At 23.9% G+C, this 23783-nt stretch overlaps 3 non-coding genes across 3 annotated transcripts; all 3 read left to right on the top strand.

The window, feature by feature from the left end:
* Positions 1–4485: 4485 nt before the first annotated feature.
* On the top strand, positions 4486–4604 carry LOC123304515. The gene has a single exon (XR_006536529.1). It is a non-coding gene; the product is annotated as a 5S ribosomal RNA (ribosomal RNA).
* A 6354-nt stretch (positions 4605–10958) lies between these two features.
* On the top strand, positions 10959–11077 carry LOC123304497. The gene has a single exon (XR_006536512.1). It is a non-coding gene; the product is annotated as a 5S ribosomal RNA (ribosomal RNA).
* Positions 11078–17431: 6354 nt separating this feature from the next.
* LOC123304511 lies at positions 17432–17550 on the top strand. Its single transcript, XR_006536525.1, has one exon. It is a non-coding gene; the product is annotated as a 5S ribosomal RNA (ribosomal RNA).
* The last annotated feature ends 6233 nt before the right edge of the window (positions 17551–23783 follow it).

A 23783-nucleotide genomic window follows, 5' to 3' on the forward strand; every position in this document is an offset into this window, starting at 1 on the left:
CGAATTTATAACTAATAAAACATTTCGCCTTAATCAAAGAAAATAAAGATTTTGCTATACCATTTTTTATACTTTCAATAAATAATTTATTATTAAATTTTTATTATTTCATTTATTTTTTAAAATTATTAAAAATATTTTTCTAATAATTATAAGCGTACATAAACAAGTAGTAAATGTAAAATGAAAATAATAAAGGTAATGTAATGCATTTGCATTACACTGATTTACGATATATATTCCGCGATATCCTTTATTATATTTAAAATTAATAATATTGATATACTAATAATAGATATATTCAAGCTATTAATATATAAAATTTTATATTAAATATGATATTAATAATTGTTTATTTTATTTTTTTGTATATATAAAAATAATTTACTCTTATTTAAAAAATTTGATGGCTCTCTTAAAAAGAGAGCCATTTTTATATGTTGATGTATTTTTATGTTATCAATTAAATAATATTTTCGATTTATTTATTTTGAACTTGTATATTTTGTAACAGCTTTAGTACCTTCACTAACAGCGTGCTTTGCCAATTCACCAGGTAATAATAATCGAACTGCGGTTTGAATTTCCCGACTTGTGATTGTTGAACGTTTATTATAATGTGCTAAACGTGATGCTTCAGCAGCAATACGTTCAAAAATATCATTAACAAAACTGTTCATGATACTCATAGCTTTACTAGAGATACCAGTATCAGGATGCACTTGTTTTAATACTTTGTAAATGTAAATTGCATATGATTCCTTGCGCTTCCTCTTCTTTTTCTTATCACTCTTTGATATATTTTTTTGAGCTTTGCCAGCTTTTTTTGCTGCTTTTCCACTTGTTTTTGGTGGCATTGTTACAAACAATTAATATACACAGATAGTTACAGAACACCAGTCAGTATATGTATGAGCGTGTCGTGTATACAACTAGCGTATTATATACGCGAAGATGGATATAACAATAAAAATGAATACTACTCTCTGATTGGCTAAAAATAATACTATAAGGTGATTGGTTTATTTTTAAAGTTTTATATTTTATAAATATTATAAATTAAAATACCCAAATAACATTTTAAACATTTATGTTACAATCCCCGTAACGTACACATCTGTGTGATTATATTTACAAAAAAAAATATTAATTAAATAAATTTATTCGCTATGTCTGGACGAGGTAAAGGTGGTAAAGTAAAGGGAAAGGCAAAGTCAAGATCAAGCCGAGCAGGATTACAATTTCCTGTTGGAAGAATTCACAGATTATTACGAAAAGGAAATTATGCTGAACGAGTAGGTGCTGGTGCCCCAGTATATTTGGCTGCTGTTATGGAATATTTGGCTGCAGAAGTTCTCGAGTTAGCTGGTAATGCTGCCCGTGATAACAAAAAAACACGTATCATTCCACGTCATTTACAATTGGCAATTCGTAATGATGAAGAATTAAATAAATTATTATCTGGTGTAACAATTGCTCAAGGTGGTGTATTACCAAACATTCAAGCAGTGTTATTACCAAAGAAAACTGAAAAGAAAGCATAAATTAAAAACATTGCATTAATTTTTATAATAATAATACATCGATCATAGGCCTTTTAATAAAAGGCCACAAATTTATTTAAAATAAGAGTAAAAATTATTTTTATAAATAATATATTATAATATTTTTTTAAAGAATCAATTTAAATAATTATAAATTAATGATTCTTTTTTTTTTTTTTTTTTTTTATATGTTATTATGGAAATAATTCATCATATTATGATGACATTTAGGTAACATATTATAAGAATATTCATAAAATATTATCAAAATAATATTGTATTATGATGATATTTAGACAAAATATTATAAGAATATACACAAAATATTATCAAAATAATATCATTAGATAACAAAACTGTTCATGATACTCATACCTTTACTAGAGATAAAAGTATCAGGATGCACTTGTATTAATACATATTATCACAACATCACAAAATATTTTTTAAAAGGAAAAATTTTTTTAAAATTATTATAAAATTTGATTGAATTAAATTTCAATTTATTTTTTTAATAATTAAAGAAAAAAAAAAAAAAAAGCATATAAACTTTCTATTGAAAATGTTATTTTAAACTAGATGGCCAAGTGAACTTCGTTACACAAACAATATATGACGTATTCGTTATTTAAATAATCAGTATCCTTTGATATTATATCAATACGTTACTCTCTTCTTTTGATACATATTAATAAAATTTCAATTTATAAGATTTTATGTCAATTATATAAATAATATTATAAATTTTCTAAATACATAAGTTAAGTAACAAAAAATTTGAATAACAAGATAAATTTATATATTATGTTTTAATACTCGATACTATAATATATCGCATCCGTTACCAATTATTCGGTATCCTTTGATTTATACACAGAATGAACTAAAAATATATATCAAATTTATTTTATTTATTTATATATTTAATATTATTATTATTATTTTATATTACAAAGTTTCTTAACGAAGCTTACAATGATTTCTCATATCGTACTTAACAAAATTATTTAGATCATATAAAATTTAAATTGTTAAAAAATTTGTATATTTATTATTATTATTATTTATTTTTATTAAAATTACATAACATAAAATTAATAATATTTTAATAATTATATAAATTAATTCTTATTTAAAATAATCTTATATTAATCTCAACAAATACTCTAATAATATATTTTGTCATAAATTTTTTTATATTTAAAATAAATATTATAATATATAAATACTTATATCAGTATAAAATTTCTTTATATAATTATGAAAAAATTAATTTAATAGTTAATTATTGATATTAATGCATAAATAAAAGTATTTTCTAATGAAATATATTTTGTCAATGTTCGATTAACACATTTCATAATAATACGTTTTCATTATTGACAAAAAAAGTTTTTCTAAAAATGAAATCTTATACTATAATATATATATTTATATATTAAATTTTTTAATTATTTATATACTAATAATTTATAATAAATCGATATTAAATAAAAAATAAAAATATATACTTTTTAAGTTTACCTTAAAAATATTATTGTTTTGTATGATTGAAATAATTAATATTAAACTATGTTTATTAATAATTGTTAATAAAAAAATTAAATATATTTTAATTTATAAAATAAATATTATTATTAAATTTATAATTTATTATTTTATATATTATAGAAATTGAAAAAATAAATCATGTTTACTACGACAGTAAATTAGAAATACTATTTAATTTTTATGTGTTTTCTACATGGTACTTTGACTTACATAGGGACTTATATTATTGTGAATAATGATATAATTGAAAACCTTTATTTTTTATTTGATAGAATTATTATATTTTATCATTTAAATATTTATAATAAATACATTATTTTTATAAAGTAAAAAAATATGGCCGAAGAAAATTCTACAGCTGTTGCAGCAACTGCGGTTACTGCTGCTTCTACAACACCAACAAAAAAAGCAACAGCTTCTGGTGCTAAACGTACAAAACAACATTCAAAACCAACACATCCACGTACATCAGAAATGGTTGTTAACGCAATTAAAAATTTAAAAGAACGTGGTGGTTCATCATTACAAGCAATTAAAAAATATTTAGCTGCAAATTATAAAGTGGATTCTGATAAAATTTCACCATTTATTAAAAAATATTTAAAAGCTGCTGTAACTGAGGGAGCCTTGGTACAAACTAAAGGTAAAGGTGCATCTGGTTCATTCAAATTGGCTGCTTCCGCTTCATCTAATTCTTCAGCTAAATCAAAAGTATCCAAAAAAGAAAGTGGAGCAAAAGGTTCAGCAAAGAGTGCTAAAAGTAAACGGGCACCAAAAGAAAAGAAAGCCACAACTACATCATTGGCAGCCAAAAAGCCTAAAGCAAAAAAAGCGACTCCATCATCATCAACTGCTGCTAAAAAAGTTACTGCAAAATCATCAGCGGCATCAAAAAAAGCACCAGTTAAAGCAAAACCAGCAAAAAGTACAAAATCCGCTGCCAAAAGTAGCCCTGCTCGTAAACCGAAAGCACCAAAAGCTAAGAAAGCTTCTGTTGCCAAATCATCTCCTACAAAAATTAAAAAAGCAGCACCAAAAAAGAAATGATCTGTTACTTTAATAATATATTGAAATATTTCATTATTTTTGCTAAAAAATGAAAATAACATAGGCCTTAATACAGGCCACAAATTAATATTTGATAAGAGTAAATTATTTTTTGTATAAATATTTTATAAAATAATAGTTAAGAAACATTTGCCACAGTCAGTACCACGGATGGGTGGCCACTTGAGAATACTGTGTGCGGTTGCATTTTTATTTAAAATATATGGTATAATAAATAAGTATATATTTAAATTGATTACTTCATTGAAAATTTTAATAATATACTTTAATATTAATGATATTTATGAAAAATATATATTTGTAAAAATTTTCATTTATTACTGGCAACAGCCATACCACGTTGAAAACACCGGTTCTCGTCCGATCACCGAAGTTAAGCAACATTGGGCACAGTCAGTACTTGGATGGGTGACCGCTTGGGAACACTGTGTGCGGTTGCCTTTTTATATTAAAAATATAAATTATTTTTCTTCTTTTCTTTTTTTTTACACACCATATATAAATATATGTTATTTAGAAATGTAAACCTTTTATATTATTCGTCAACAAATAAATATTATTTTTTGTATAAAATTTTATTGCATTTATAACTCATATCATGGTTACTTTAAAGCGAGAAGTTTTTTTAATATTTCAAATGAATATAAAATAATATAAATTTTATGAAATTTATTTATTTTTAGAAATAGCAATCGCTTATAATTATAACAAAATTTTAATAATGTTTAATTTTATTTCAATAATTTATATATATATATATATATATATTTTTTAATAAAAATAATATACTCTTATTTAATAATATATGTTGGTCCTATATATAGGACCGAAAATATTTCTTATTTGTTTTTTTTTTTTTAAATTGCCATTTAAAACGCTTATGCACGTTCTCCACGAATACGTCTTGCCAATTGTATATCCTTAGGCATAATTGTAACACGCTTTGCATGAATTGCGCATAAATTGGTATCTTCAAATAAACCTACTAAATAGGCTTCACTAGCTTCTTGTAATGCCATAACAGCTGAACTTTGGAAACGTAAATCGGTTTTAAAATCTTGTGCAATTTCACGTACTAAACGTTGGAATGGTAATTTACGAATTAACAATTCAGTACTTTTTTGATAACGACGAATTTCTCGTAAAGCTACTGTACCAGGACGATATCTGTGTGGTTTTTTTACTCCACCAGTTGCTGGTGCACTTTTACGTGCAGCTTTCGTTGCTAATTGTTTTCTTGGTGCTTTACCACCAGTTGATTTACGTGCAGTTTGCTTGGTTCTAGCCATTTTCAAATAATAATGTTTTTACAAAAAAACACACAATTTTAAAAATTATATTCGACAATTTGATACTACAAAGTCAAATGTTTAAATGCGAAATAAATGTGTTGTATTTATATTTATATGAAATTTCAAAATTTTTGTTGTCATATCCTATTGGATAGCTATCAGAGTATGGACTAATCAAATTGTATAGGCGTGGCTTAAAAAATCTTTAATGCTTTATATAAAAAGGCACAATTGTACCGGCGCTCACATACATTACAATACTTGTGAGGTTAACACACGTGTTATCCGTTCGTTAAAATATTGTAAATAATTTTTTATTAAAATGACTGGCAGAGGAAAAGGTGGAAAGGGTCTTGGAAAAGGGGGTGCAAAACGTCATAGAAAAGTTTTGCGTGATAATATCCAAGGTATTACAAAACCTGCAATTCGTCGTTTAGCACGACGAGGTGGAGTAAAACGTATCTCTGGTTTAATTTATGAAGAAACACGTGGTGTACTTAAAGTATTCCTTGAAAATGTTATTCGGGATGCTGTTACATATACTGAACACGCAAAACGTAAAACAGTTACAGCTATGGATGTTGTATATGCATTAAAACGACAAGGTCGTACTTTGTATGGTTTTGGAGGTTAAGAAAATATAATAATTTACTTAAAATATTTAGTAAATTTATTAAAGAATATTTAATACATCCGATAAATTTAAACAGGCTTTCCTTTTTGGGAAGCCACTAATTTTATTTATATAAGAGTAAATAAATTTGTTAATAAATATAACATATTATATAATTTGTTTACAACAAATTATTTTGTTTATAACATACATTACCAAATATTTTTATTTATTTATTTTTTTTTTATTGTAATATATCTGCAATAATAAATTATAATTTGTATATTATCTATTTTATTTTACAATAACTTATTGAATTTTTGAAAAAATTTTATTATAAATTAATATACTATTATATTTTTTATATATACAAGTTAAGAGTAACAAGTATCGATAGGAGATTATCGAATTTATAACTAATAAAACATTTCGCCTTAATCAAAGAAAATAAAGATTTTGCTATACCATTTTTTATACTTTCAATAAATAATTTATTATTAAATTTTTATTATTTCATTTATTTTTTAAAATTATTAAAAATATTTTTCTAATAATTATAAGCGTACATAAACAAGTAGTAAATGTAAAATGAAAATAATAAAGGTAATGTAATGCATTTGCATTACACTGATTTACGATATATATTCCGCGATATCCTTTATTATATTTAAAATTAATAATATTGATATACTAATAATAGATATATTCAAGCTATTAATATATAAAATTTTATATTAAATATGATATTAATAATTGTTTATTTTATTTTTTTGTATATATAAAAATAATTTACTCTTATTTAAAAAATTTGATGGCTCTCTTAAAAAGAGAGCCGTTTTTATATGTTGATGTATTTTTATGTTATCAATTAAATAATATTTTCGATTTATTTATTTTGAACTTGTATATTTTGTAACAGCTTTAGTACCTTCACTAACAGCGTGCTTTGCCAATTCACCAGGTAATAATAATCGAACTGCGGTTTGAATTTCCCGACTTGTGATTGTTGAACGTTTATTATAATGTGCTAAACGTGATGCTTCAGCAGCAATACGTTCAAAAATATCATTAACAAAACTGTTCATGATACTCATAGCTTTACTAGAGATACCAGTATCAGGATGCACTTGTTTTAATACTTTGTAAATGTAAATTGCATATGATTCCTTGCGCTTCCTCTTCTTTTTCTTATCACTCTTTGATATATTTTTTTGAGCTTTGCCAGCTTTTTTTGCTGCTTTTCCACTTGTTTTTGGTGGCATTGTTACAAACAATTAATATACACAGATAGTTACAGAACACCAGTCAGTATATGTATGAGCGTGTCGTGTATACAACTAGCGTATTATATACGCGAAGATGGATATAACAATAAAAATGAATACTACTCTCTGATTGGCTAAAAATAATACTATAAGGTGATTGGTTTATTTTTAAAGTTTTATATTTTATAAATATTATAAATTAAAATACCCAAATAACATTTTAAACATTTATGTTACAATCCCCGTAACGTACACATCTGTGTGATTATATTTACAAAAAAAAATATTAATTAAATAAATTTATTCGCTATGTCTGGACGAGGTAAAGGTGGTAAAGTAAAGGGAAAGGCAAAGTCAAGATCAAGCCGAGCAGGATTACAATTTCCTGTTGGAAGAATTCACAGATTATTACGAAAAGGAAATTATGCTGAACGAGTAGGTGCTGGTGCCCCAGTATATTTGGCTGCTGTTATGGAATATTTGGCTGCAGAAGTTCTCGAGTTAGCTGGTAATGCTGCCCGTGATAACAAAAAAACACGTATCATTCCACGTCATTTACAATTGGCAATTCGTAATGATGAAGAATTAAATAAATTATTATCTGGTGTAACAATTGCTCAAGGTGGTGTATTACCAAACATTCAAGCAGTGTTATTACCAAAGAAAACTGAAAAGAAAGCATAAATTAAAAACATTGCATTAATTTTTATAATAATAATACATCGATCATAGGCCTTTTAATAAAAGGCCACAAATTTATTTAAAATAAGAGTAAAAATTATTTTTATAAATAATATATTATAATATTTTTTTAAAGAATCAATTTAAATAATTATAAATTAATGATTCTTTTTTTTTTTTTCTTTTTTTATATGTTATTATGGAAATAATTCATCATATTATGATGACATTTAGGTAACATATTATAAGAATATTCATAAAATATTATCAAAATAATATTGTATTATGATGATATTTAGACAAAATATTATAAGAATATACACAAAATATTATCAAAATAATATCATTAGATAACAAAACTGTTCATGATACTCATACCTTTACTAGAGATAAAAGTATCAGGATGCACTTGTATTAATACATATTATCACAACATCACAAAATATTTTTTAAAAGGAAAAATTTTTTTAAAATTATTATAAAATTTGATTGAATTAAATTTCAATTTATTTTTTTAATAATTAAAGAAAAAAAAAAAACAAAGCATATAAACTTTCTATTGAAAATGTTATTTTAAACTAGATGGCCAAGTGAACTTCGTTACACAAACAATATATGACGTATTCGTTATTTAAATAATCAGTATCCTTTGATATTATATCAATACGTTACTCTCTTCTTTTGATACATATTAATAAAATTTCAATTTATAAGATTTTATGTCAATTATATAAATAATATTATAAATTTTCTAAATACATAAGTTAAGTAACAAAAAATTTGAATAACAAGATAAATTTATATATTATGTTTTAATACTCGATACTATAATATATCGCATCCGTTACCAATTATTCGGTATCCTTTGATTTATACACAGAATGAACTAAAAATATATATCAAATTTATTTTATTTATTTATATATTTAATATTATTATTATTATTTTATATTACAAAGTTTCTTAACGAAGCTTACAATGATTTCTCATATCGTACTTAACAAAATTATTTAGATCATATAAAATTTAAATTGTTAAAAAATTTGTATATTTATTATTATTATTATTTATTTTTATTAAAATTACATAACATAAAATTAATAATATTTTAATAATTATATAAATTAATTCTTATTTAAAATAATCTTATATTAATCTCAACAAATACTCTAATAATATATTTTGTCATAAATTTTTTTATATTTAAAATAAATATTATAATATATAAATACTTATATCAGTATAAAATTTCTTTATATAATTATGAAAAAATTAATTTAATAGTTAATTATTGATATTAATGCATAAATAAAAGTATTTTCTAATGAAATATATTTTGTCAATGTTCGATTAACACATTTCATAATAATACGTTTTCATTATTGACAAAAAAAGTTTTTCTAAAAATGAAATCTTATACTATAATATATATATTTATATATTAAATTTTTTAATTATTTATATACTAATAATTTATAATAAATCGATATTAAATAAAAAATAAAAATATATACTTTTTAAGTTTACCTTAAAAATATTATTGTTTTGTATGATTGAAATAATTAATATTAAACTATGTTTATTAATAATTGTTAATAAAAAAATTAAATATATTTTAATTTATAAAATAAATATTATTATTAAATTTATAATTTATTATTTTATATATTATAGAAATTGAAAAAATAAATCATGTTTACTACGACAGTAAATTAGAAATACTATTTAATTTTTATGTGTTTTCTACATGGTACTTTGACTTACATAGGGACTTATATTATTGTGAATAATGATATAATTGAAAACCTTTATTTTTTATTTGATAGAATTATTATATTTTATCATTTAAATATTTATAATAAATACATTATTTTTATAAAGTAAAAAAATATGGCCGAAGAAAATTCTACAGCTGTTGCAGCAACTGCGGTTACTGCTGCTTCTACAACACCAACAAAAAAAGCAACAGCTTCTGGTGCTAAACGTACAAAACAACATTCAAAACCAACACATCCACGTACATCAGAAATGGTTGTTAACGCAATTAAAAATTTAAAAGAACGTGGTGGTTCATCATTACAAGCAATTAAAAAATATTTAGCTGCAAATTATAAAGTGGATTCTGATAAAATTTCACCATTTATTAAAAAATATTTAAAAGCTGCTGTAACTGAGGGAGCCTTGGTACAAACTAAAGGTAAAGGTGCATCTGGTTCATTCAAATTGGCTGCTTCCGCTTCATCTAATTCTTCAGCTAAATCAAAAGTATCCAAAAAAGAAAGTGGAGCAAAAGGTTCAGCAAAGAGTGCTAAAAGTAAACGGGCACCAAAAGAAAAGAAAGCCACAACTACATCATTGGCAGCCAAAAAGCCTAAAGCAAAAAAAGCGACTCCATCATCATCAACTGCTGCTAAAAAAGTTACTGCAAAATCATCAGCGGCATCAAAAAAAGCACCAGTTAAAGCAAAACCAGCAAAAAGTACAAAATCCGCTGCCAAAAGTAGCCCTGCTCGTAAACCGAAAGCACCAAAAGCTAAGAAAGCTTCTGTTGCCAAATCATCTCCTACAAAAATTAAAAAAGCAGCACCAAAAAAGAAATGATCTGTTACTTTAATAATATATTGAAATATTTCATTATTTTTGCTAAAAAATGAAAATAACATAGGCCTTAATACAGGCCACAAATTAATATTTGATAAGAGTAAATTATTTTTTGTATAAATATTTTATAAAATAATAGTTAAGAAACATTTGCCACAGTCAGTACCACGGATGGGTGGCCACTTGAGAATACTGTGTGCGGTTGCATTTTTATTTAAAATATATGGTATAATAAATAAGTATATATTTAAATTGATTACTTCATTGAAAATTTTAATAATATACTTTAATATTAATGATATTTATGAAAAATATATATTTGTAAAAATTTTCATTTATTACTGGCAACAGCCATACCACGTTGAAAACACCGGTTCTCGTCCGATCACCGAAGTTAAGCAACATTGGGCACAGTCAGTACTTGGATGGGTGACCGCTTGGGAACACTGTGTGCGGTTGCCTTTTTATATTAAAAATATAAATTATTTTTCTTCTTTTCTTTTTTTTTACACACCATATATAAATATATGTTATTTAGAAATGTAAACCTTTTATATTATTCGTCAACAAATAAATATTATTTTTTGTATAAAATTTTATTGCATTTATAACTCATATCATGGTTACTTTAAAGCGAGAAGTTTTTTTAATATTTCAAATGAATATAAAATAATATAAATTTTATGAAATTTATTTATTTTTAGAAATAGCAATCGCTTATAATTATAACAAAATTTTAATAATGTTTAATTTTATTTCAATAATTTATATATATATATATATATATATTTTTTAATAAAAATAATATACTCTTATTTAATAATATATGTTGGTCCTATATATAGGACCGAAAATATTTCTTATTTGTTTTTTTTTTTTTAAATTGTCATTTAAAACGCTTATGCACGTTCTCCACGAATACGTCTTGCCAATTGTATATCCTTAGGCATAATTGTAACACGCTTTGCATGAATTGCGCATAAATTGGTATCTTCAAATAAACCTACTAAATAGGCTTCACTAGCTTCTTGTAATGCCATAACAGCTGAACTTTGGAAACGTAAATCGGTTTTAAAATCTTGTGCAATTTCACGTACTAAACGTTGGAATGGTAATTTACGAATTAACAATTCAGTACTTTTTTGATAACGACGAATTTCTCGTAAAGCTACTGTACCAGGACGATATCTGTGTGGTTTTTTTACTCCACCAGTTGCTGGTGCACTTTTACGTGCAGCTTTCGTTGCTAATTGTTTTCTTGGTGCTTTACCACCAGTTGATTTACGTGCAGTTTGCTTGGTTCTAGCCATTTTCAAATAATAATGTTTTTACAAAAAAACACACAATTTTAAAAATTATATTCGACAATTTGATACTACAAAGTCAAATGTTTAAATGCGAAATAAATGTGTTGTATTTATATTTATATGAAATTTCAAAATTTTTGTTGTCATATCCTATTGGATAGCTATCAGAGTATGGACTAATCAAATTGTATAGGCGTGGCTTAAAAAATCTTTAATGCTTTATATAAAAAGGCACAATTGTACCGGCGCTCACATACATTACAATACTTGTGAGGTTAACACACGTGTTATCCGTTCGTTAAAATATTGTAAATAATTTTTTATTAAAATGACTGGCAGAGGAAAAGGTGGAAAGGGTCTTGGAAAAGGGGGTGCAAAACGTCATAGAAAAGTTTTGCGTGATAATATCCAAGGTATTACAAAACCTGCAATTCGTCGTTTAGCACGACGAGGTGGAGTAAAACGTATCTCTGGTTTAATTTATGAAGAAACACGTGGTGTACTTAAAGTATTCCTTGAAAATGTTATTCGGGATGCTGTTACATATACTGAACACGCAAAACGTAAAACAGTTACAGCTATGGATGTTGTATATGCATTAAAACGACAAGGTCGTACTTTGTATGGTTTTGGAGGTTAAGAAAATATAATAATTTACTTAAAATATTTAGTAAATTTATTAAAGAATATTTAATACATCCGATAAATTTAAACAGGCTTTCCTTTTTGGGAAGCCACTAATTTTATTTATATAAGAGTAAATAAATTTGTTAATAAATATAACATATTATATAATTTGTTTACAACAAATTATTTTGTTTATAACATACATTACCAAATATTTTTATTTATTTTTTTTTTTTTTATTGTAATATATCTGCAATAATAAATTATAATTTGTATATTATCTATTTTATTTTACAATAACTTATTGAATTTTTGAAAAAATTTTATTATAAATTAATATACTATTATATTTTTTATATATACAAGTTAAGAGTAACAAGTATCGATAGGAGATTATCGAATTTATAACTAATAAAACATTTCGCCTTAATCAAAGAAAATAAAGATTTTGCTATACCATTTTTTATACTTTCAATAAATAATTTATTATTAAATTTTTATTATTTCATTTATTTTTTAAAATTATTAAAAATATTTTTCTAATAATTATAAGCGTACATAAACAAGTAGTAAATGTAAAATGAAAATAATAAAGGTAATGTAATGCATTTGCATTACACTGATTTACGATATATATTCCGCGATATCCTTTATTATATTTAAAATTAATAATATTGATATACTAATAATAGATATATTCAAGCTATTAATATATAAAATTTTATATTAAATATGATATTAATAATTGTTTATTTTATTTTTTTGTATATATAAAAATAATTTACTCTTATTTAAAAAATTTGATGGCTCTCTTAAAAAGAGAGCCATTTTTATATGTTGATGTATTTTTATGTTATCAATTAAATAATATTTTCGATTTATTTATTTTGAACTTGTATATTTTGTAACAGCTTTAGTACCTTCACTAACAGCGTGCTTTGCCAATTCACCAGGTAATAATAATCGAACTGCGGTTTGAATTTCCCGACTTGTGATTGTTGAACGTTTATTATAATGTGCTAAACGTGATGCTTCAGCAGCAATACGTTCAAAAATATCATTAACAAAACTGTTCATGATACTCATAGCTTTACTAGAGATACCAGTATCAGGATGCACTTGTTTTAATACTTTGTAAATGTAAATTGCATATGATTCCTTGCGCTTCCTCTTCTTTTTCTTATCACTCTTTGATATATTTTTTTGAGCTTTGCCAGCTTTTTTTGCTGCTTTTCCACTTGTTTTTGGTGGCATTGTTACAAACAATTAATATACACAGATAGTTACAGAACACCAGTCAGTATATGTATGAGCGTGTCGTGTATACAACTAGCGTATTATATACGCGAAGATGGATATAACAATAAAAATGAATACTACTCTCTGATTGGCTAAAAATAATACTATAAGGTGATTGGTTTATTTTTAAAGTTTTATATTTTATAAATATTATAAATTAAAATACCCAAATAACATTTTAAACATTTATGTTACAATCCCCGTAACGTACACATCTGTGTGATTATATTTACAAAAAAAAATATTAATTAAATAAATTTATTCGCTATGTCTGGACGAGGTAAAGGTGGTAAAGTAAAGGGAAAGGCAAAGTCAAGATCAAGCCGAGCAGGATTACAATTTCCTGTTGGAAGAATTCACAGATTATTACGAAAAGGAAATTATGCTGAACGAGTAGGTGCTGGTGCCCCAGTATATTTGGCTGCTGTTATGGAATATTTGGCTGCAGAAGTTCTCGAGTTAGCTGGTAATGCTGCCCGTGATAACAAAAAAACACGTATCATTCCACGTCATTTACAATTGGCAATTCGTAATGATGAAGAATTAAATAAATTATTATCTGGTGTAACAATTGCTCAAGGTGGTGTATTACCAAACATTCAAGCAGTGTTATTACCAAAGAAAACTGAAAAGAAAGCATAAATTAAAAACATTGCATTAATTTTTATAATAATAATACATCGATCATAGGCCTTTTAATAAAAGGCCACAAATTTATTTAAAATAAGAGTAAAAATTATTTTTATAAATAATATATTATAATATTTTTTTAAAGAATCAATTTAAATAATTATAAATTAATGATTCTTTTTTTTTTTTTCTTTTTTTTTATTTTATTATGGAAATAATTCATCATATTATGATGACATTTAGGTAACATATTATAAGAATATTCATAAAATATTATCAAAATAATATTGTATTATGATGATATTTAGACAAAATATTATAAGAATATACACAAAATATTATCAAAATAATATCATTAGATAACAAAACTGTTCATGATACTCATACCTTTACTAGAGATAAAAGTATCAGGATGCACTTGTATTAATACATATTATCACAACATCACAAAATATTTTTTAAAAGGAAAAATTTTTTTAAAATTATTATAAAATTTGATTGAATTAAATTTCAATTTATTTTTTTAATAATTAAAGAAAAAAAAAAAAAAAAGCATATAAACTTTCTATTGAAAATGTTATTTTAAACTAGATGGCCAAGTGAACTTCGTTACACAAACAATATATGACGTATTCGTTATTTAAATAATCAGTATCCTTTGATATTATATCAATACGTTACTCTCTTCTTTTGATACATATTAATAAAATTTCAATTTATAAGATTTTATGTCAATTATATAAATAATATTATAAATTTTCTAAATACATAAGTTAAGTAACAAAAAATTTGAATAACAAGATAAATTTATATATTATGTTTTAATACTCGATACTATAATATATCGCATCCGTTACCAATTATTCGGTATCCTTTGATTTATACACAGAATGAACTAAAAATATATATCAAATTTATTTTATTTATTTATATATTTAATATTATTATTATTATTTTATATTACAAAGTTTCTTAACGAAGCTTACAATGATTTCTCATATCGTACTTAACAAAATTATTTAGATCATATAAAATTTAAATTGTTAAAAAATTTGTATATTTATTATTATTATTATTTATTTTTATTAAAATTACATAACATAAAATTAATAATATTTTAATAATTATATAAATTAATTCTTATTTAAAATAATCTTATATTAATCTCAACAAATACTCTAATAATATATTTTGTCATAAATTTTTTTATATTTAAAATAAATATTATAATATATAAATACTTATATCAGTATAAAATTTCTTTATATAATTATGAAAAAATTAATTTAATAGTTAATTATTGATATTAATGCATAAATAAAAGTATTTTCTAATGAAATATATTTTGTCAATGTTCGATTAACACATTTCATAATAATACGTTTTCATTATTGACAAAAAAAGTTTTTCTAAAAATGAAATCTTATACTATAATATATATATTTATATATTAAATTTTTTAATTATTTATATACTAATAATTTATAATAAATCGATATTAAATAAAAAATAAAAATATATACTTTTTAAGTTTACCTTAAAAATATTATTGTTTTGTATGATTGAAATAATTAATATTAAACTATGTTTATTAATAATTGTTAATAAAAAAATTAAATATATTTTAATTTATAAAATAAATATTATTATTAAATTTATAATTTATTATTTTATATATTATAGAAATTGAAAAAATAAATCATGTTTACTACGACAGTAAATTAGAAATACTATTTAATTTTTATGTGTTTTCTACATGGTACTTTGACTTACATAGGGACTTATATTATTGTGAATAATGATATAATTGAAAACCTTTATTTTTTATTTGATAGAATTATTATATTTTATCATTTAAATATTTATAATAAATACATTATTTTTATAAAGTAAAAAAATATGGCCGAAGAAAATTCTACAGCTGTTGCAGCAACTGCGGTTACTGCTGCTTCTACAACACCAACAAAAAAAGCAACAGCTTCTGGTGCTAAACGTACAAAACAACATTCAAAACCAACACATCCACGTACATCAGAAATGGTTGTTAACGCAATTAAAAATTTAAAAGAACGTGGTGGTTCATCATTACAAGCAATTAAAAAATATTTAGCTGCAAATTATAAAGTGGATTCTGATAAAATTTCACCATTTATTAAAAAATATTTAAAAGCTGCTGTAACTGAGGGAGCCTTGGTACAAACTAAAGGTAAAGGTGCATCTGGTTCATTCAAATTGGCTGCTTCCGCTTCATCTAATTCTTCAGCTAAATCAAAAGTATCCAAAAAAGAAAGTGGAGCAAAAGGTTCAGCAAAGAGTGCTAAAAGTAAACGGGCACCAAAAGAAAAGAAAGCCACAACTACATCATTGGCAGCCAAAAAGCCTAAAGCAAAAAAAGCGACTCCATCATCATCAACTGCTGCTAAAAAAGTTACTGCAAAATCATCAGCGGCATCAAAAAAAGCACCAGTTAAAGCAAAACCAGCAAAAAGTACAAAATCCGCTGCCAAAAGTAGCCCTGCTCGTAAACCGAAAGCACCAAAAGCTAAGAAAGCTTCTGTTGCCAAATCATCTCCTACAAAAATTAAAAAAGCAGCACCAAAAAAGAAATGATCTGTTACTTTAATAATATATTGAAATATTTCATTATTTTTGCTAAAAAATGAAAATAACATAGGCCTTAATACAGGCCACAAATTAATATTTGATAAGAGTAAATTATTTTTTGTATAAATATTTTATAAAATAATAGTTAAGAAACATTTGCCACAGTCAGTACCACGGATGGGTGGCCACTTGAGAATACTGTGTGCGGTTGCATTTTTATTTAAAATATATGGTATAATAAATAAGTATATATTTAAATTGATTACTTCATTGAAAATTTTAATAATATACTTTAATATTAATGATATTTATGAAAAATATATATTTGTAAAAATTTTCATTTATTACTGGCAACAGTCATACCACGTTGAAAACACCGGTTCTCGTCCGATCACCGAAGTTAAGCAACATTGGGCACAGTCAGTACTTGGATGGGTGACCGCTTGGGAACACTGTGTGCGGTTGCCTTTTTATATTAAAAATATAAATTATTTTTCTTCTTTTCTTTTTTTTTACACACCATATATAAATATATGTTATTTAGAAATGTAAACCTTTTATATTATTCGTCAACAAATAAATATTATTTTTTGTATAAAATTTTATTGCATTTATAACTCATATCATGGTTACTTTAAAGCGAGAAGTTTTTTTAATATTTCAAATGAATATAAAATAATATAAATTTTATGAAATTTATTTATTTTTAGAAATAGCAATCGCTTATAATTATAACAAAATTTTAATAATGTTTAATTTTATTTCAATAATTTATATATATATATATATATATATATATTTTTTAATAAAAATAATATACTCTTATTTAATAATATATGTTGGTCCTATATATAGGACCGAAAATATTTCTTATTTGTTTTTTTTTTTTTAAATTGTCATTTAAAACGCTTATGCACGTTCTCCACGAATACGTCTTGCCAATTGTATATCCTTAGGCATAATTGTAACACGCTTTGCATGAATTGCGCATAAATTGGTATCTTCAAATAAACCTACTAAATAGGCTTCACTAGCTTCTTGTAATGCCATAACAGCTGAACTTTGGAAACGTAAATCGGTTTTAAAATCTTGTGCAATTTCACGTACTAAACGTTGGAATGGTAATTTACGAATTAACAATTCAGTACTTTTTTGATAACGACGAATTTCTCGTAAAGCTACTGTACCAGGACGATATCTGTGTGGTTTTTTTACTCCACCAGTTGCTGGTGCACTTTTACGTGCAGCTTTCGTTGCTAATTGTTTTCTTGGTGCTTTACCACCAGTTGATTTACGTGCAGTTTGCTTGGTTCTAGCCATTTTCAAATAATAATGTTTTTACAAAAAAACACACAATTTTAAAAATTATATTCGACAATTTGATACTACAAAGTCAAATGTTTAAATGCGAAATAAATGTGTTGTATTTATATTTATATGAAATTTCAAAATTTTTGTTGTCATATCCTATTGGATAGCTATCAGAGTATGGACTAATCAAATTGTATAGGCATGGCTTAAAAAATCTTTAATGCTTTATATAAAAAGGCACAATTGTACCGGCGCTCACATACATTACAATACTTGTGAGGTTAACACACGTGTTATCCGTTCGTTAAAATATTGTAAATAATTTTTTATTAAAATGACTGGCAGAGGAAAAGGTGGAAAGGGTCTTGGAAAAGGGGGTGCAAAACGTCATAGAAAAGTTTTGCGTGATAATATCCAAGGTATTACAAAACCTGCAATTCGTCGTTTAGCACGATGAGGTGGAGTAAAACGTATCTCTGGTTTAATTTATGAAGAAACACGTGGTGTACTTAAAGTATTCCTTGAAAATGTTATTCGGGATGCTGTTACATATACTGAACACGCAAAACGTAAAACAGTTACAGCTATGGATGTTGTATATGCATTAAAACGACAAGGTCGTACTTTGTATGGTTTTGGAGGTTAAGAAAATATAATAATTTACTTAAAATATTTAGTAAATTTATTAAAGAATATTTAATACATCCGATAAATTTAAACAGGCTTTCCTTTTTGGGAAGCCACTAATTTTATTTATATAAGAGTAAATAAATTTGTTAATAAATATAACATATTATATAATTTGTTTACAACAAATTATTTTGTTTATAACATACATTACCAAATATTTTTATTTATTTTTTTTTTTTTTATTGTAATATATCTGCAATAATAAATTATAATTTGTATATTATCTATTTTATTTTACAATAACTTATTGAATTTTTGAAAAAATTTTATTATAAATTAATATACTATTATATTTTTTATATATACAAGTTAAGAGTAACAAGTATCGATAGGAGATTATCGAATTTATAACTAATAAAACATTTCGCCTTAATCAAAGAAAATAAAGATTTTGCTATACCATTTTTTATACTTTCAATAAATAATTTATTATTAAATTTTTATTATTTCATTTATTTTTTAAAATTATTAAAAATATTTTTCTAATAATTATAAGCGTACATAAACAAGTAGTAAATGTAAAATGAAAATAATAAAGGTAATGTAATGCATTTGCATTACACTGATTTACGATATATATTCCGCGATATCCTTTATTATATTTAAAATTAATAATATTGATATACTAATAATAGATATATTCAAGCTATTAATATATAAAATTTTATATTAAATATGATATTAATAATTGTTTATTTTATTTTTTTGTATATATAAAAATAATTTACTCTTATTTAAAAAATTTGATGGCTCTCTTAAAAAGAGAGCCGTTTTTATATGTTGATGTATTTTTATGTTATCAATTAAATAATATTTTCGATTTATTTATTTTGAACTTGTATATTTTGTAACAGCTTTAGTACCTTCACTAACAGCGTGCTTTGCCAATTCACCAGGTAATAATAATCGAACTGCGGTTTGAATTTCCCGACTTGTGATTGTTGAACGTTTATTATAATGTGCTAAACGTGATGCTTCAGCAGCAATACGTTCAAAAATATCATTAACAAAACTGTTCATGATACTCATAGCTTTACTAGAGATACCAGTATCAGGATGCACTTGTTTTAATACTTTGTAAATGTAAATTGCATATGATTCCTTGCGCTTCCTCTTCTTTTTCTTATCACTCTTTGATATATTTTTTTGAGCTTTGCCAGCTTTTTTTGCTGCTTTTCCACTTGTTTTTGGTGGCATTGTTACAAACAATTAATATACACAGATAGTTACAGAACACCAGTCAGTATATGTATGAGCGTGTCGTGTATACAACTAGCGTATTATATACGCGAAGATGGATATAACAATAAAAATGAATACTACTCTCTGATTGGCTAAAAATAATACTATAAGGTGATTGGTTTATTTTTAAAGTTTTATATTTTATAAATATTATAAATTAAAATACCCAAATAACATTTTAAACATTTATGTTACAATCCCCGTAACGTACACATCTGTGTGATTATATTTACAAAAAAAAATATTAATTAAATAAATTTATTCGCTATGTCTGGACGAGGTAAAGGTGGTAAAGTAAAGGGAAAGGCAAAGTCAAGATCAAGCCGAGCAGGATTACAATTTCCTGTTGGAAGAATTCACAGATTATTACGAAAAGGAAATTATGCTGAACGAGTAGGTGCTGGTGCCCCAGTATATTTGGCTGCTGTTATGGAATATTTGGCTGCAGAAGTTCTCGAGTTAGCTGGTAATGCTGCCCGTGATAACAAAAAAACACGTATCATTCCACGTCATTTACAATTGGCAATTCGTAATGATGAAGAATTAAATAAATTATTATCTGGTGTAACAATTGCTCAAGGTGGTGTATTACCAAACATTCAAGCAGTGTTATTACCAAAGAAAACTGAAAAGAAAGCATAAATTAAAAACATTGCATTAATTTTTATAATAATAATACATCGATCATAGGCCTTTTAATAAAAGGCCACAAATTTATTTAAAATAAGAGTAAAAATTATTTTTATAAATAATATATTATAATATTTTTTTAAAGAATCAATTTAAATAATTATAAATTAATGATTCTTTTTTTTTTTTTTTTTTTTTATATGTTATTATGGAAATAATTCATCATATTATGATGACATTTAGGTAACATATTATAAGAATATTCATAAAATATTATCAAAATAATATTGTATTATGATGATATTTAGACAAAATATTATAAGAATATACACAAAATATTATCAAAATAATATCATTAGATAACAAAACTGTTCATGATACTCATACCTTTACTAGAGATAAAAGTATCAGGATGCACTTGTATTAATACATATTATCACAACATCACAAAATATTTTTTAAAAGGAAAAATTTTTTTAAAATTATTATAAAATTTGATTGAATTAAATTTCAATTTATTTTTTTAATAATTAAAGAAAAAAAAAAAAAAAAGCATATAAACTTTCTATTGAAAATGTTATTTTAAACTAGATGGCCAAGTGAACTTCGTTACACAAACAATATATGACGTATTCGTTATTTAAATAATCAGTATCCTTTGATATTATATCAATACGTTACTCTCTTCTTTTGATACATATTAATAAAATTTCAATTTATAAGATTTTATGTCAATTATATAAATAATATTATAAATTTTCTAAATACATAAGTTAAGTAACAAAAAATTTGAATAACAAGATAAATTTATATATTATGTTTTAATACTCGATACTATAATATATCGCATCCGTTACCAATTATTCGGTATCCTTTGATTTATACACAGAATGAACTAAAAATATATATCAAATTTATTTTATTTATTTATATATTTAATATTATTATTATTATTTTATATTACAAAGTTTCTTAACGAAGCTTACAATGATTTCTCATATCGTACTTAACAAAATTATTTAGATCATATAAAATTTAAATTGTTAAAAAATTTGTATATTTATTATTATTATTATTTATTTTTATTAAAATTACATAACATAAAATTAATAATATTTTAATAATTATATAAATTAATTCTTATTTAAAATAATCTTATATTAATCTCAACAAATACTCTAATAATATATTTTGTCATAAATTTTTTTATATTTAAAATAAATATTATAATATATAAATACTTATATCAGTATAAAATTTCTTTATATAATTATGAAAAAATTAATTTAATAGTTAATTATTGATATTAATGCATAAATAAAAGTATTTTCTAATGAAATATATTTTGTCAATGTTCGATTAACACATTTCATAATAATACGTTTTCATTATTGACAAAAAAAGTTTTTCTAAAAATGAAATCTTATACTATAATATATATATTTATATATTAAATTTTTTAATTATTTATATACTAATAATTTATAATAAATCGATATTAAATAAAAAATAAAAATATATACTTTTTAAGTTTACCTTAAAAATATTATTGTTTTGTATGATTGAAATAATTAATATTAAACTATGTTTATTAATAATTGTTAATAAAAAAATTAAATATATTTTAATTTATAAAATAAATATTATTATTAAATTTATAATTTATTATTTTATATATTATAGAAATTGAAAAAATAAATCATGTTTACTACGACAGTAAATTAGAAATACTATTTAATTTTTATGTGTTTTCTACATGGTACTTTGACTTACATAGGGACTTATATTATTGTGAATAATGATATAATTGAAAACCTTTATTTTTTATTTGATAGAATTATTATATTTTATCATTTAAATATTTATAATAAATACATTATTTTTATAAAGTAAAAAAATATGGCCGAAGAAAATTCTACAGCTGTTGCAGCAACTGCGGTTACTGCTGCTTCTACAACACCAACAAAAAAAGCAACAGCTTCTGGTGCTAAACGTACAAAACAACATTCAAAACCAACACATCCACGTACATCAGAAATGGTTGTTAACGCAATTAAAAATTTAAAAGAACGTGGTGGTTCATCATTACAAGCAATTAAAAAATATTTAGCTGCAAATTATAAAGTGGATTCTGATAAAATTTCACCATTTATTAAAAAATATTTAAAAGCTGCTGTAACTGAGGGAGCCTTGGTACAAACTAAAGGTAAAGGTGCATCTGGTTCATTCAAATTGGCTGCTTCCGCTTCATCTAATTCTTCAGCTAAATCAAAAGTATCCAAAAAAGAAAGTGGAGCAAAAGGTTCAGCAAAGAGTGCTAAAAGTAAACGGGCACCAAAAGAAAAGAAAGCCACAACTACATCATTGGCAGCCAAAAAGCCTAAAGCAAAAAAAGCGACTCCATCATCATCAACTGCTGCTAAAAAAGTTACTGCAAAATCATCAGCGGCATCAAAAAAAGCACCAGTTAAAGCAAAACCAGCAAAAAGTACAAAATCCGCTGCCAAAAGTAGCCCTGCTCGTAAACCGAAAGCACCAAAAGCTAAGAAAGCTTCTGTTGCCAAATCATCTCCTACAAAAATTAAAAAAGCAGCACCAAAAAAGAAATGATCTGTTACTTTAATAATATATTGAAATATTTCATTATTTTTGCTAAAAAATGAAAATAACATAGGCCTTAATACAGGCCACAAATTAATATTTGATAAGAGTAAATTATTTTTTGTATAAATATTTTATAAAATAATAGTTAAGAAACATTTGCCACAGTCAGTACCACGGATGGGTGGCCACTTGAGAATACTGTGTGCGGTTGCATTTTTATTTAA

Source organism: Chrysoperla carnea (assembly GCF_905475395.1).
Source record: "Chrysoperla carnea chromosome X unlocalized genomic scaffold, inChrCarn1.1 SUPER_X_unloc_6, whole genome shotgun sequence".
In the NCBI taxonomy this organism is placed as follows: domain Eukaryota; kingdom Metazoa; phylum Arthropoda; class Insecta; order Neuroptera; family Chrysopidae; genus Chrysoperla; species Chrysoperla carnea.